This window comes from Cetorhinus maximus, chromosome 2, assembly GCF_964194155.1.
Source record: "Cetorhinus maximus chromosome 2, sCetMax3.hap1.1, whole genome shotgun sequence".
Classification (NCBI taxonomy): Eukaryota; Metazoa; Chordata; class Chondrichthyes; order Lamniformes; family Cetorhinidae; genus Cetorhinus; species Cetorhinus maximus.
In genome coordinates this window covers 215,823,174-215,839,734 of record NC_135880.1, presented here as the reverse complement: position 1 = coordinate 215,839,734, position 16,561 = coordinate 215,823,174, and positions in this window count along the sequence as shown.

The window sequence follows — 16,561 nt, the reverse complement described above, 5'->3', positions numbered from 1 at the left end:
AAGCAATCAGCAGGCTGCCACTGGTGCCATCAACTGCTCTCTTGATGCCCCTCCCACATGTTCAGAAATGATGAATGCAACCAAACTTCTGCCTGACAAAGCTACAGGAGCTGATGTTATTCCACCTGTACAAATGGAAAGGAACTCCTCAATTGTGAGACAATCACAGAGGAATCTCACTCCTTTCTATTGCTGACAAAATCTTTGCCCAAGTCCTTCAGAAACACTTAGTGCAACATCTCGGCCAGGATCTTCCATCAGAGGGTCAGTGCATGGAACTACTGATGTGGTGTTTGCAGTTATATAGCTCCAAAATGCCAAGAACAGAATCTGGATCTCTATACCACGTTTGTTGACCTGAGCCAGGCCTATGGCACATTCAGCCATGAGGCCCTTTGGAGGGTGTTATGACATGGCAGATGATGTGTGCCAGGTGGATCAAATCCACGAGGGAACCTCGGACGCGCTATCACACTGGTGTTTCAATTTGTATTGATGACGAGATGCGTGCACTGAATGCCGAAGTAATAAGACCACCAAGACTTTTAGATTTTTTTTGAAAGGTAATTAAATATATTTATGAACAAAATAAGAGATGTCAAGCACATGTGTAAGGCTACAATTATTACTATAATAATTCCTAGAATTCTGAATTAACCTGGCTCTCAGTTCCACCCCCTTTAAGGCAATGGCCCAAAAATAGATTTTGGACTTTAAACAGACTCAGCAAATTAACACAATACCCTGGTCAGTGGAATTCCAAATGGCTTTTCTCCAGCCTCAGTTTTGGTAGACAGCAGGCTAATGCAGAAATGCTGGAGACTTCATTAAAGCTATTTCACACACTTCTGTTTGATCTCACAGGGCCTTCCCCTGACACATAGCCTCATTCTCCTTTACATATGTTCTCTCTTTTTAATATGTAAATTCTATTGTTTCATATGCCTTTGAAACTGTATATTTCTCACAATATAAAAATTTTCATGTTGCAACTATTTATTGTCAGTAACCTTTGGGAGGAATAAACACATTCCTTAGCCTTGCTTATCTGGCTAGTTGTAAACAGACTGGGATGCCTTTGAAATCTAAATTTCACTTCATTTACCTAAAAATGCAAATACATGCTAAGCCAGCATCCAGGTTTACTCATTAGCATCTCAAGCACCTAGCTCCTTTTGATGAGTTAAACCTTGTAGTCTACTTGACTCCAAATATAATTAAATCACACACAGACAGACACAACTATACGTACCCCCATAAGCCTACTTTACAGTAAACCAGAATAATATTATGAAAATTATTATACTTTCATGACACCTCCATCCTCATGACAAAATGAACTGTCATAATTTTAAAAAACAACTTCATTTTCTTAACCCATTTTACACTACCTACCATACTTATCAATATGCCCACACTATTACTTTACCAGATACACGCATTAACATAATATATATACAAATCCTTCAGATCACCAGAGGTCATTTCAGTTCAGTGTCCATGTTTTAAATGTCCAATTTCTCATTGAGATTTAAACTCATGACAATGCATCTCCAATTAGCTTTTCTCACCCAGCCATATATATAATCTGTAAATTAAATGGTTGCAGTAATAAACTCCATCTGCACTTCGGTCTCGAAATTTGTTCAGAAATTTTAAAGGATTATGGTCTGTATAACCAATTGTTTCTGACAAATTGTTTGCAACGTAAACCTTGAAATGCTGCAATGCTAACACCAAACCCAGAGTCACTTTTTTGTTTGTTGAATATTCTCTCTGTTGTACATTCAGCTTTCGTGAAAAATACCCTATAGGTTTCTGAATTCTAGTTTCATCTGCTTGCAACAGTACAGCCCCAATGGCTATATCAATTGTGTCAATGGCCAACTTAACTTACTTGGCATAATTGGGTACTGCCAAAACTGGTGTTGTAGTCAATACAGATTTTAAACTGTCACATGCTTTCCGACACTCCTGTGTTCATTGAAACTCCTTATTTTTTTTAACAGTTCAGTCAATGGAGCAACCACGCTGCTAGAATTTGGTACAAATTTCCAATAAAACCCACTCATGCCCATAAATCTCAAAATTTCTCCTTTTGTTGTAAGTATGGGGAAAACCACAATGGCTTTGACTTTCATATCTCTCAGAGCCAATGGTATGACCTAGATATGTAACTTGCACTTTTGTAAATTCACTTTTAACCAAGTTCATCACCAAATTAGCTTCTTGTAGTCAATTAAATAATTCTTCCAGATGTTGTAAATACTCTTCCCACGTTTGACTGAAAACTATCAGGTCACCAACATAAACAGCACAATTGCTCAGTCCTGCAATTACTTTGTTTGTCAGTCTTTGAAATGTTGCAGGTGCATTTTTCATACCAAATGGCATGACTTTAAACTGATATAGTCCACCTGGCATCACAAAAGCCGATATCTCCTTTGCTCTCTCTGATTACGGTACTTGCCAATATCCTCTCAGCAAGTCAATCTCAAAGCAATTTTCTCAATACAATTTTCCAACCGAATAGGACATGAATCCCCTTTTGTCACTGCATTCACCTTTTGGTAGTCCACATGCAGTTTTTGTGTTCCTTCGGGTTTCAGTACCATCACAATAGGCAAACTCCAGTTACTAGACTCAATGATGCCATTTTGAAGCATGAATTCAATTTCTTTCTGTACTTGTGATAACTTTGCTGGACTTAATCTATAAGAATATTGCCTTATTGAAAATGAATCTTCTACACTCACATCATGTGTAGCTAAATTTTTTCTCCCCAGTTTATTCCCACAAATAGCTTTGTGTAACTGCAATAGCTTCTCCAAATCACTTTGAGGCTTGCCTGAAAGGTAACTCAATATTACATTTAAATTTTCAAGTACCCCCTCAGTATCCAATTTGATCAGAGGAAAATCAATTTCAGAATCCTTCATTTCCACCTCTTTCTCCTTATCTACCATCACTAATACCTCCTTTTGGTCCTCTTCTCTTTCAAAGTACTTTTTAAGCATAATTACTTGACACACCATCTGCTTCTTTCCTCTATCTGGATTATTTATTAAATAATTTACTTCACTCTGTTTCTGTTCAATCCTGTAAGGCCCACTAAACCTTGACTTTAATGAGTCACCCAGTACTGGTAACAAAACTAACAATTTTTTCCCAACAATGAAACTACAAGCTGTGGCTCTCCTATCAGCCTTCACTTTCATCACTTGCTGTGATATCTTTAAATGTTCCCTAGCTAACTCATGTGCTTTGTTCAATCTTTCTCTGAACTTTTATACATAATTCAGGAGAGTAGTACCTGACCCACCAATTTCTCATGAATCAACTTTAGTGGTCCCCTTACCTCATGACCATAGGTTAATGCAAAAGGACAAAATCCAGTCAATGCATTAGGAGCATCCCTAATACCAAATAACAGGAAAGGAATTCCCCTATTCCAATCCTGTGGATAGCCCTGACTATACACCCTCATCATGGTTTTTAAAGTTTGATGACATCTTTCCAAAACCTCTTGTGATTCAGGATGGTAAGCTGTGACTTAAACTGTTTTATCCCCAAACTGTTCATTATTTCCTTAAACAGCTGTGACATAAGATTTGAACCCTGATCTGATTGTATTTCTTTTGGAAAGCCTTATATTGTAAACAATTTAGTCAGCTCTTCTACAATTATCTTTGTTGTAATATTTCTTAAAGGTATCACTTCTGGAAACCTTGTAGACACATCCATTATTGTCAACAAGTATTGATTTTTATTTTTAGTCTTAGCCCTACACAATCAATCATGACCCTAGTAAAGGTTCCTCAAATGCTTGAATTGGAATTAAAGGTGCCATCTTAATCACTGCTTGTGGTTTCCCTATTACCTGACATGTGACATGTTCTACAGAATTTGACTACATCTTTATGCAATCCAGGTCAATAAAAATGTTTTTGTATTTTCGGCTATGTCTTTTCTAATTTTTAAATGTCCCCCTGTTAGAATTTCATGAGCTATTCTCAGTATATGATTTCTATAACCAGATTGTAATACAACCTGGTGCACTTGCATCCATTTTTCATCTTCTGAAACTTGATATGGTCACCACTTCCTCATTAATACATTACCCTTAAGGTAATAACATTCTGGAATACATTCTGCCTCTGTTTACAAGTAAGCTGTCTGATATAACTGTTTTATTCATGGATCTTTTGTTGTACTGCCTTGAGCTAAACACCTCAGCTGCAATCTCATCTATTCTCTCTTCCTGAACAATCTTATCAAAGATTGTATCAACTATTTGAACTTCAACACCTTTTCCCTGCCTTTTAACTTCCTCTTCTTACTGTTTCAACCTGTGAGCTTGTGACCTCATTACTACACAATGTGGAAACAATCCAGGATGCTCTTTTTGCAACAATTCTGTGGACAGCACCTCTGCAAGCTGCTCAACTACCATAGGCATCAGCCACATCTGTGATCCAGCTATATCATTACTGAAAATAGATTGAACTCCTGCAATGGGCAATTTTTCCACTACTTAAATTTACCTTCCATGATGGAATAGGTTTAACATCTCCATGAACCCCACTTATTATTATCAGTTCCTGCAATGCTTCCTTTGAGCAACAAATATCATTATCTGATAACAATAAGGATTGACTAGCCCCTGTGTCTCTTAAAATTTTAATATCTTTACCTACTCCACCCAGTACACATGGAAAGGCTTCCCCTTCACATAAAAATTTTTAAAACATTTCTGCAATTTGCTCCTCAAAAACCCCTTGGGGGCAAATTGTAAACACATTCCCACTTCTTTACCTATCACTGATTCTTCCTGTTTTACCTATACATAAACCAAAGGTTTTTCCTGTGCCTGGACCTCAGAACCCACAGTACTTTTACTTTCAGAACTTTTCTGCATTCCAATAATTGAAAGAGTTTCCCTGTAATTTCCAACACATTGACTTTGTGTGCCCAACTTTATTACAATGAAAACACCTCAAATTTCGAGTATCACTTCTACCCTCATTTTAGACTGAGAAAAACTTCCTAGGAATTTCCACCTACTCCTTCTCTTCCCTGACTACCTTCCTTTCACCTTCCCACTTTCTATTCTTCTCTGATTTTAAAAGGGTGACGAAAAAACATTTAAGATCAATGAACTAACTCATAATCATGAGCTATCTCTGCTGCTTGCCTTACAGAATCAACCCTCTGTTCCTTCACATGAGTTCTCATGACTGAAGGAATTGAATTTTTAAATTCTTCCAAAACAATTACTTATCTAAGTGCTGCATATGTTGTCTCTACATTTAATGCCATATCCACCAGTCAAAATTACTTTGATTTACTCTCTCAAACTCAATATAAGTTTTCCCAGTGTGATGAAGGTGTAATCATTTTCATAATATTCTTCTGGTTTAGTGTAAAGTAGGTTTATGGGGGGTTGTGTTGTTCTGTCTGTGTGTGTGATTTAATTACATTGTGTAGCTAAGCAGACTGCAAGTTGATGTATCAAAAGAAGTAAGATGTGGAAGTGTCTTTAATATGTTAATGAGTAAACATAGTTGGGGTCTTAGCAAGTAAGGTGCAAAGGGAATTTGCATTTGTAGATAGATGAAGGGGGATTTTGTTTTCAAAGGGATCTCAGTCTGTTTACAAACAGCCAGACAAGCAAGCTGAGGAATGTGTTTAATTTTTCAAGCGTTATTGATAATGTAGTGGCAACATGAAAAGATTTATATTATGAGAAATGTAAAGTTACAAAGACATGTGGACAATGTAATTTACATATTAAAAGTAAGAAATATATACAAAGGAGGAAGGCATTGTAAGATATACCAGAAGTATTAGAAGCCTCCAGTATTTGTGCATTAAGCCTGCTATCTACAGAAACTGAAGCTGGAAAAAGCCACTTTGAATTCTACTGTCCAGGGTACTGTGTTAACTTACTGGAATCTATTAAAATCTATTTTTACTGTTGCCTTAATGGGATATAACTGGAAGCCATATTAATTAGGGGTTTTAGGAGTTAGTATAGTAGTAATTTGTAGACCTTTGTATGTTCTTGAAGTCCTTTCTTTTGTTAATAAGTGTTTAATTTAGTTTTTAAAAAAATCTCTGAAGTCTTGGTGGACTTATTACTTCTGAATTCAGGACATGCATCTCGAAATAAATACAAATTGCAAAACCGTTGTGATAATGTGATTAAGTTGCCCTCATGGATTTGATCTGCCCGGCACACATCATCTGCAATGTCGCAACACCAGGCTGTTTCCTTATATTCCTAAATTTCTGCCTGCACGCCTCAGATACCAATTCATATGCACTTAAATAGCTTTTTTTTACCACATCATAGTCCACCAAAATTTCATCTGACAGTGAAGCATAAGCCTCATGAGGTCCACCTACTAACCTTGTAAAAGCAATGCCCGGTTTTCCTGTGGCCATTTCATCTGTATAGCTATCTTCTCAAACGAAACAAAGAACGCCTCCACACCCCTTTCTTCAAACTTTGGAAGAGCTTGCACAATTTAAACATCTCCCCACTGGGTTTTAGGTTGAATGATTTTTCATCATCAGAATCCTCCTCAGTATCTGATGTCTGCTTTTTAAAGCCCAGCTTTTTAAACAAGTATTGTCTTTCTCTTTCCTTCTCCCTCTCCTCCACTGCTAATTTTTCCCTCTGGAGGTCTAGTTTTTGCATTTCCATTTCTCTTTGAAATACTCCCTTCTTTTCTTTCTTTTTCTGTTGCCTCTAGTTCAAGTTCTTTCATTTCCATTGCTTATTCAAATCCAAGCCTCTTCATTTGAACTGAAGTCTCACTACCTCCAGCTGTGACTCACTAGTGTCAGATATCACTTCCAACTTCAAATGCTGTGCTTGCACTTCAACTAGGTCCGCTTTCTTTGCCCCTAGAGGTAACCTCAACTGCAACTTATCCGCTAACTTACCCTTAGATACGTTTTGTAACCCAGTCAGAGTTATATCTCCTACTTCCAAAATAGCTTTAACCATGGATACAGCCATTTTTGCAGTCTCACCACTTTAAAAATCCCTTACGCCAACTCCTGAATTCAATGTGCTTCTCGTAACCTTAAGATTCACCAACTCCGAACCGATCAAGGAATTTCAAATATCCCGCAAAGTGCCCCCAATTTATTATGATGTGGTAGATGGTGTGTGCCAGGCGGATGAAATCCATGAGGGAAATTTGGTCACGCTATCACAATGGTTTTGCAATTTGTATTTATTATGAGATGTGTGCACTGAATTCAGAAGTGATAAGTCCACCAAGACTTTTAGGTGTTTTTTAAAAAAGTAATTAAATATATTTATTAACAAAATAAGAGATGTCAAGCACAAACACAAGACTACAATTATTACTATAATAATTATTAAAATTGGGAATTAACCCAACTCCCAATTATACTCCCTTTAAGGCAACAGTTCAAAAATAGATTTTAGATTTTAAACAGACCCAGCGAATTAACACAATCCCCTGGACGGTGGAACTCCAAATGGCCTTTCTCCAGCTTCAGTTTTTGTAGACAGCAGGCTTATGCAGAAATGCTGGAGGTTTCATTAAGACTATTTCACACACTTCTGTTAGGTCTCACAGGGCCTTCTCCTGACACATAGCCTCATTTTCCTTTATATATGTTTCTCTCTCTATAATACGTAAATTCTATTGTTTCATATATCTTTGAAATTGTATCTTCCTCACAATATAAAAATAAAACGCAGCAACATGAAAGTTGTCAGTAACTTTTGGGAGAAATAAACACATTCTTTAGCCTTGCTTATCTAGCTAGTTGTAAACAGACTGAGATCCCTTTGAAATCTAAATCTCCCTTCATTTATCTAAAAATGCAAATTCCCTTCAGACCTTACATGCCATGTTTACTCATTAGCATCTCAATCGCCTAGCTTCTTTTGATGAGGTAAACCTTGCAGTCTACATGACTCCAAATGTAATTAAATCACTCACAGACAGACCCAACTATACATAACCCCCATAAACCTACTTTACAGTAAACCAGAAAAATATTATGAAAAGTATTATACTTTCAATGCAGAAGGTAATGGAAAAATTTGGCTGCCCTGAGAAATTCATCACAATGGTTCGACAGTTCCATGGCAGCATGCTGGTATGTGCCATGGATGATGGTGAGTCTTCTGACCCATTCCCATTCACTAATGAAGTTAAAGGGGGTTGCATGCTAACGCCAACCCTCTTCAGCATCTTCTTCCCTGCCATGCTCTCCGACACCTTCCACACTGGTGATTCTGCATCGAAATCAGGTATTGCATGGATGGGAAGCTGCCCAATCTAAGACGACCCCAGGAAGAGACCAAGGTCCCCAGGGGCATACTTTGCGATTTCCTGTTTGCTGATGACTGCACCAGCTGCTGGTTCAGAGCTGGACATGCAATGTAACACGGACTTGTTCTCCAATGCATGCAACAATTTTGGTCGTACGCTCAGCACAAAGAAAACCAAATTAATATAGCAGCCTGCTGAAAGCTCTATCTTGAATCCAAAGTTTCAGTCCATGACCAGAACCTGTCAGCAGCAAATAGGCTCACTTATCTTGGCAGCACACTCTCTCTCGAGCTATCTGTATTAACAATGAGACACGTGCAATAATTGCCAAAGAAAGTGCAGCCTTTGGGAGGATTCGAACGTCAGACCAGGAACAAAGAGGAGTAAATTTGCCTACTAAACTGAAAGGCTATAGAGCAATAGTCCTGACCACTCTGCTGTATGCATTCAAGACTTGGATTGTCTACCATTGTCATGCCAAGAGGCTCAACCACATTCACTTGCACTACCTTCAGAAGCTTCTGAAGATCGAAATACCAGACCCTGAGATGCTCACCCGAGCTGGCCTACCAAGCATTCACGCCATATTGAGACTGTCATAACTGAGTTAGGTTGTTCATCTAACCAGAATGTCTAACATTGGCTTACCAAAATGAATCTTCTATGGAGAGCTTGAGTCTGAGGTGCGCTCTCATGGGAAGCGCTATAAGGGCTTCACTTAGGAGTTTTCAAATCCAGGCTCACCCAGGATCGCCGCACCCCAATCCAAACAGAAAATGGTGTGTCCTCTTTTGAACGCAAGCGCATACCTGAGGCAAGAGTGAAAACCCAAGGAGAGGAAATCTCGAGCCAGCAACTTATCCAAAACCCAATTGCCTGCAGTATCCTGTTTTATTTGCAACAGAACCTTCTGGCTACAGGTCATCTTGAGCAGGCATCCCTGTACCCACTGGAACCCTACCAATCGCCATAGATGAAGAACATGGTCACATTGAGCACAAACATCTAAGCTGGCACTCCAGTGCTGTGCCAAGGGAGTGCTGCATTATGGGAGGTGCCATTTTTCAGATGAATCACTGGATAGTGCTTAGGAGTGGGGGCCCTAGCTATTTACTGCCCCCCCCAGCAGAGCAGAGGAGTGATCCTACCAATAGCAGTTTCCTCAACACAAACTGAGAATGAAACCCGGAAACTTCATGGTCTATCTGACTCAGTTCCACACAGTACTGCATTTATCAACCGAGCACTGCTTTTTACGTTAATTAAACACGGTTGGAGAGCAAAGATTTCAAACTGGCTTTGGTTGCATCCACAGGACTAGATAGCAGGACCAATAATGGACAAATGTCTCTCTCTTGAACAAAACCCTTCCATGATCAAATATGCTGCTGACTGTCAGGGTGCTGCAGCAATACCTCAACAAGCTGCAATGCTTTCAGGAGAGAAAGGGAGGAAATTGTAAAATAAGGTTAATTTAATTTAATTCCTCTAAATCGACTAGCTCCATTGCATACTGCATTGGAACACTGCTCCAATACCAGCATATCCTTGAGAAATCTCAGTTGGCTGTTCCTGCAGCATCCTGAGAGGTAGATGAAAAGCCAGGGTGAAGAGTGTTTTTCCTTTATTCATTTACGGGATGTGGGTGTTCACGGCTAGGCTGGCATTTATTGCCCATCCCTAGTTGCCTTTGAGAAGGTGGAGGTGAGCTACCTTCTTGAACTGCTGCAGTCCATGTGGTGTAGGTACACCCACAGTGCTGTTGTGAGGGAGTTCCAGGATTTTGACCCAGTGACAGTGGAGGAACAGTGATATATTTCCAAATCAGGATGGTGAGTGACTTGGAGGGAAACTTCCAGGGGCTGGTGTTCCCATCTATCTGCTGCCCTTGTCCTTCTAGATGGTAGTGGTCATGGGTTTTGAAGATGTTCTCTAAGGAGCCTTGGTGAGTTTCTACCATGCATCTTGTAGATGGTACAAACTGCTGCTACTGTACGTCGGTAGTGGAGGGAGTGAATGTTTGTGGAAGGGGTGCCAATCAAGCAGGCTGCTTTGTTGTGGATGGTATCAAGCTTCTTGAGTGTTGTTGGAGCTGCACTCACCCAAGCAAAGGAATAATTCACCAAGAGCCAACTTGCACTACTCTCACACACCTCCCACTGACTGGTTCGATAGGAACATCAGTAGAAGTGGTGAACAGAACCCCATCTGTTCTCTCAGTTGCAGATTTACAGAGCAGGTAGGAAATACCTGGTGTTACTTTGTTAAAGGAAAATAGAATGATAAAGCATAATTCAGCAAGACTTACTTTCAGACTACATAACACGCCTTTAACCTGCCAGCTGGAGATTGTGGGAACCAAATGCAAGATGCTTTTGGATGCTCCTGATGAGCCTGTTTTGTTTTGTTGTTGAGGTAGATTTGATAGTAATGCAAACTATGGAAGAGTGAGGCTTATGCTTCACAGTAGTCAAGGTTGAAGAGTTTGAGCCCCACTTCAGATAGTACTGGAGACTAGAGATGAGGTTGACAGTCAGCAGGATTCCCGAGCAGGATTTTTAGGCCCGACGGGGGCAAGTGCAGAGTCAGGCAGGTGCGAAAATTCATGTCGACAGCAGGTGTGTTAGTATTCCTGCTCTGTCCTACTCCCAGGCTATTTTCTCTGGGACAGGTTCAGAGGTGGCACTGAAAGAGGCAGGTAGCCAATTAGCAGCAGTTAAAGGCCAGTTGTTAGAGGTCAGCTACCTGGAGGTAGACCAGGGGACCAGTACTCTTGAGATGTTTTGAAGATCTCCCTGTTTGCTTGGCTGCAGCTGTGGCCATTACTTGCCCTGTCCGCAGTGGTAGCCAGCTGCTGAAGACACTTTTAAACTTAAAAGTTAAAAACATTGGAGCGAGGGCGCATCCAAAGGAAACTGCAAACTGCTGCTGCTTCTGTGCTGGAGGACCTCCTATTGGCCTTCCAGCTTCGAAAGCCCACTGTTCTTAACTTGGCAGCAAATGCCCACTAATTAGCCAATTCGGGGAACATCACTGCTGGGTGACTCTTTCCCACACAGTGTGGGATTGTGACTCCCATTGCCCTGCCAACGGGGTCCTAACCCATAGGGCAGAATTCTCTCATGTCTGAATGGAGTGACCATTGACTTGGTGGTAGTATTCCTGTAACTGGTTTAGTAACGTTAGGCTCAAGCCCAAAGCAGACAGCCAGTGAGCACCAGCGCGGAACATTGGATTGACATCTTGTGGGGACATTTGTGTCCAATGGGTGCATGGGTGATCCCCAATTTTAAATAATAGAAGGAGCTCTTTAGCTTTGGTTGTAGCCCATCTAAGAGTAGACACTCCAAAAATAAAATCCACAAGGAAAGCAGTGTGAAACCACCTCCACTACTCTTCTGTAGCAAAGAAAGAAAAACTCGCAATTATATAAGGCTTTTAATGACTATCAGGCATCACAAAGCGTTTTACAGTTAATGAAATGTTTTTGAGGTGTGATGTGGGAAATACAGCTGCTAATTTGGGCACAGCAAGCTCCCACAAACAGCAATGTGATAATGACCAGATAATCTGTTTTTAGTAATGTTGATTGAAGGATAAGTATTGGTTGGGATACTGATAATAATTTCCCTGTTCTTCTTCGAAGTAGTGCCATGCGACCTTTTACCTAATCAGTTGGATGGGGCCTTGGTTTTAATGTCTCATCCGAAAGATGTCAACTCTGACAGTGCAGCGCTCCCTCCACACTGCACTGGAGCGTCAGCTTTGATTTTTGTGCTCAAGCCTCAGGAGTGGCATTTGAATCAACTGAACCATGGCTGACACCAGGCTAAGTGGCTCAAGCATCTCATGTGTGCGACTTGAATAAAAACCCACTCTAGGATACAATGGATGGCTGGACCCATTGCAGAGCTCATCCACACTGCGCACCTTAAAAAGTCATATCCTGGTGGTAAATCTAAAACAGACTTGGTCAGAATGCGTAACATAACTATTAAGTTCTTTTTAGTTACTTTTGAACATCCGACCTCTGACAAATCTTTAAATTAGAACAGGATTTAGTGCTCACTAACATATCCAAATTAAAAAATATAATTGCTACAAATTTTAAAACCACAAATGTAATAAGGCACTGGCATTGGTACAGCAGTTTGAAATGATATCTCTTTACAGTGACGATGTCTGTTTCCATGGTAACTTTGCTATTGTTTAACCCCTTCACCCACACAAGCCTATATTTAGAATGGAGCAAACTGTGCTCCAGATGGTGGTTAATGCACGCTATTGTTTGCATTATAATCGGAGTGTTTGTTTCAAGCATTGGAATGTCACACCTGCCTGACATACAGTCAGTGAAGAAACAGGTGCAACACAACAGGAATTTCAGAGAATTTTAAATTATTAATAATTATCTAGGAAAAAATATTCAGGAGACAAGTTCACAATAAGCAAAATTGCTACGTTGGAGAATTTGTGTCGATTGAACAATTATGTTGGGAGATTAAGGCCCATAGTTTAGTGTTGGCTGTTATCAGGATGTGAGCAACACTGGAAAAGCAGCATTTATTGCCCATCTCTAATTGTTCTGACAAAAGTTCTTGTAGAGTTTGTTTTACAGCAGAGTGGCTTGTTTGGCTGCCTCAGAGGGCATTTTGAGCCAACTAGTGTGGACTAGAATTGTATATCAGAGGTTGGTAATTCTGCAGTGAGTAACTCACCTCCAGACTCCCCAAAGCTTGTTCACCATCTACAAGGCACAATTTAGGAGTATGATGGAATACCCTCCACTTGCCTAGATGAGTGAAGAAGGTTTTCACATCCTCTTCTTCAAGCTTGGGCACTAGTTGGGAATACCTTAAGAAATCAAAATTTGTTTCTGAGCTGGGGTAGTTGAATTACAGCGATGTATATGCTAGGTAAAGACAAGTTCTCCCTAGCTGCTTCAATCTGCCTTAGGTCCCTATCCTCTTGTGCTTATGATTCTTTATCAAGCTTCTCGAACTGGAGTTCTTTATCCCTCCCTTTCTCCCTTGCCTGAAACTCTAACTCTAGCCTCACTCATCTAGATGGCTTTTGGCTAAGGTAGCCTGGTCTGTTTCAGTTTCTATATCTTCTACCCCTTTCAAATCTGGGGTAAGGCCAAGATGCTCAGCCAACATCTCTAATAGCTTGGGCTTCCATGCTTTATGACGTATATTAATTTCTAGATGAGTATTGTTGAAGGTTTTTGTCTTGCACTCATCCGGACAATTTGCAAGAATACCAAATGTAAATGGAACAACAATTTACACTGAATGAGAACACTGATTGGTTGACAAGTGGGCTCTGATTGGTATCTCACAGAACCTTTACAGTGCAGAATGGAGGCCAATTGGTTCATCGAGTCTGCGCTAGCCCTCTGAAAGAGCAGTCCACCTAGTCCCACTCCCCTGCCTTATCCCTGTAGCCTTGCACATTCTCTCTTTGCAGGTAGCAATCTAATTCCCTTTTGAATACCTTGATCGAACCTGCCTCCATTACCCTTTCAGGAAGTTTGTTCCAGACTCCAACCACCCTCTGGGTGAAAAATGTTTTCCTCACATCACATTTACTCATTTTGCCAATTATTTTGAATCTGTGCCCTCTAGTTCTTGATGTTCTCTTGAGTGGGAACAGTTTCTCACTATTTACCCTGTCCATACCCCTCAGGATCTTGAATACCTCTACCAAGTCTCCTCTCAGTCTTCTTTTCTCCAAGGAAAACAGTCCCAATCTCTCCAATCTATCCTCATAGCTACAGTTCTTCATCCCGGGAATCATTCTTGTAAATCTCCTCTGTACTCTCTCCAATGCCTTCAAATCCTTCCTCAAGTGTGGTGCCCAGAACTGGATGCTGTACTCCAGATGAGGCCTAGCTAGTGTCTTATACAAGTTCAACATGACCTCCTTACTCTGGTATTCGATGCCCTTATTAATAAAACCTAAGATACCTTTTCTTTAATAACTGCTCTCTCAGCATGTGCTGCCATCTTCAATGACCTATGTACATATACACTGAGGTCCCTCTGTGCTTGCATCTCCTTTAGAGGCTCTCCCTGTTTTTTATACTGTCTCACCATATATTTCTTGCCAAAACAAATTACTTCACACTTCTCTGCATTGAACTTCATCAGTCACTTGTCTGTCCAGTCCACCAACATGTCTGTGTCCTTTTGAAGTTCAAGACTATCCCCATCACAGTTGACAACATTTCCAATCTTCATATCATCTCTAAATTTTGCAATCATGCCCTGCACACCACAGTCTAGGTCATTAATATATATCAGGAAGAGCAAGGGTCCCAACACTGACCCTTGAGGAACTCCACCACAAACATTCTTCCAATCTGATAAATAACCATTTATCACTACTCTCTGTTTCCTGTCACTCAGTCAATTTCTTATCCAAGTGCCTACTTTCCCTTTTATTCCATGACCTAGAATTTTGCTCACAAGTCTGTTGTTTGGCACTGTATCAAACGCCTTTTGAAAATCTATATACACCACATCAAAAGCGTTTCTTTTATCAACCTTTTCTCTGTTACCTCCTCAAAAAACTCCAGCAAGTTAGTTAAACATGATTTTCCCTTGATGAACCCATGCCGACTTTCCTTAGTTATCCTGCACTTGTGTAAGTGATTGTTGATTTTATCCTGTACTATAATTCCCAGAACTTTCCCTACCACTGACATCAAACTGACTGGCCTGTAGTTGCTAGCTTTATCCTTGCACCTCTTTTTGGACAAGGGTGTAACATTCACAGTTCTCCAGTCCTCCAGCGCCTCCCCTGTGTCTAAGGAAGACTGGAAGATTACCATTAGTGCCTCTGCAATTTCCACTCTCACTTCCCTCAGTACCTTTGGATGCATCACATCTGGTCCTGGTACCTTATATGTATTAAGTAAAGATAGGGCGGGATTTTCCCCCCATCGGGGGTGAAGCTGAATGGCGTGTGCGCCTCCGATCGGCGCCCCCAATCGGGGGTGTGGCGCCATTTTACATGGGCAGGCCAATTAAGGCCCGCCAAGCATGACATCCGCACGGAAGCACTATGCACTCCCTGTGCGAGCGGCGGGGAATCTCTAAACCCGAGAGTGCGCTCTTTCACGCATGCGCACGAAAGAGCGCACCCATCTCCCTGGGGCTAAGTCACGGAGATCGGCTGTTCTGTGACAAAAATTAAAAATAGAGGAAAAAAAAATTCCTGACATGTCCCCTCATGTGACACTGTCACATGAGTTGGGACATGTTCATAATTTTTACACAAACTTTAATAAAATTTTTTAAACCTACATGAAACCACATCCCGCCCGTGGATGAGGTTTTGTGCTTTTTCTAATTCTCGCTGGGGCTCCCGGCCTGCCCGCCAGCCTTAAGGTTGGACGGGCAGGTCCATTAATTAGCTAAATATCTCTGTAGATGGCCTCAATTGGCCATTGACAGGTCGGCGGGCGCACAGCTGATTTTGCTGCACCCCCGCCTAACTGAAAATTTAAATGGGGCGCGGTGACATCGGGAGTTCCGCCTGACGTCACCGCGTGTCATTTTACATGTCAGCGAGTGGGCCCCGCCCCCCCCCGCTCGCCAACGGGAAATTCCTGCTCATAGTCTTCCTCTCAGTTGCAAGTTCTTCTAGTGCACCAGTTACCTCCTCTCTCACCTCGGCCTGGGTAGCAAGTTGTTCCTTTGTAAAGACAGGCTCAAAGTACTCGGTCAATACCTCTGCTATTTCTCCAGCCTCCACATGCAAGCCCCCTTTTTTGTCCCTAATCGGCCCTACTCTTTATTTACCACCCTTTTATTATTTACACGCTCACAGAAGGCTATGGGATTCCCTTTTATGTTCGCTACCTGCCTCTTTTCACGCTTTCTCCTTGCTTATCTTATTAGTTTCTTCACTTCCCCTATGGTCCTTCTATATTCAGCTTGATTCTCTATTGTATTTTCTACCTGACATCTGTCGTACGCACACTTCTTCCTTAGATGGAGATTTCATGCTGTGGATGAAATCTCCATCAAAGTTCATCAATACCTATGCTTACATAATTTAACTTGCGCTATGCCATCTTAATTCTGTTTTTGTTGGTGACAGTTTAGGCTGTTTGCTTTAAGATGTATTTGCATTTAATGTAATGGCTCACTTTGCTATCCTCATTAGCAAAACAGAACCTATCAGAGATTCGGCAACAACATGAAAGCAGAGTCTGGCTGGATCCTGAG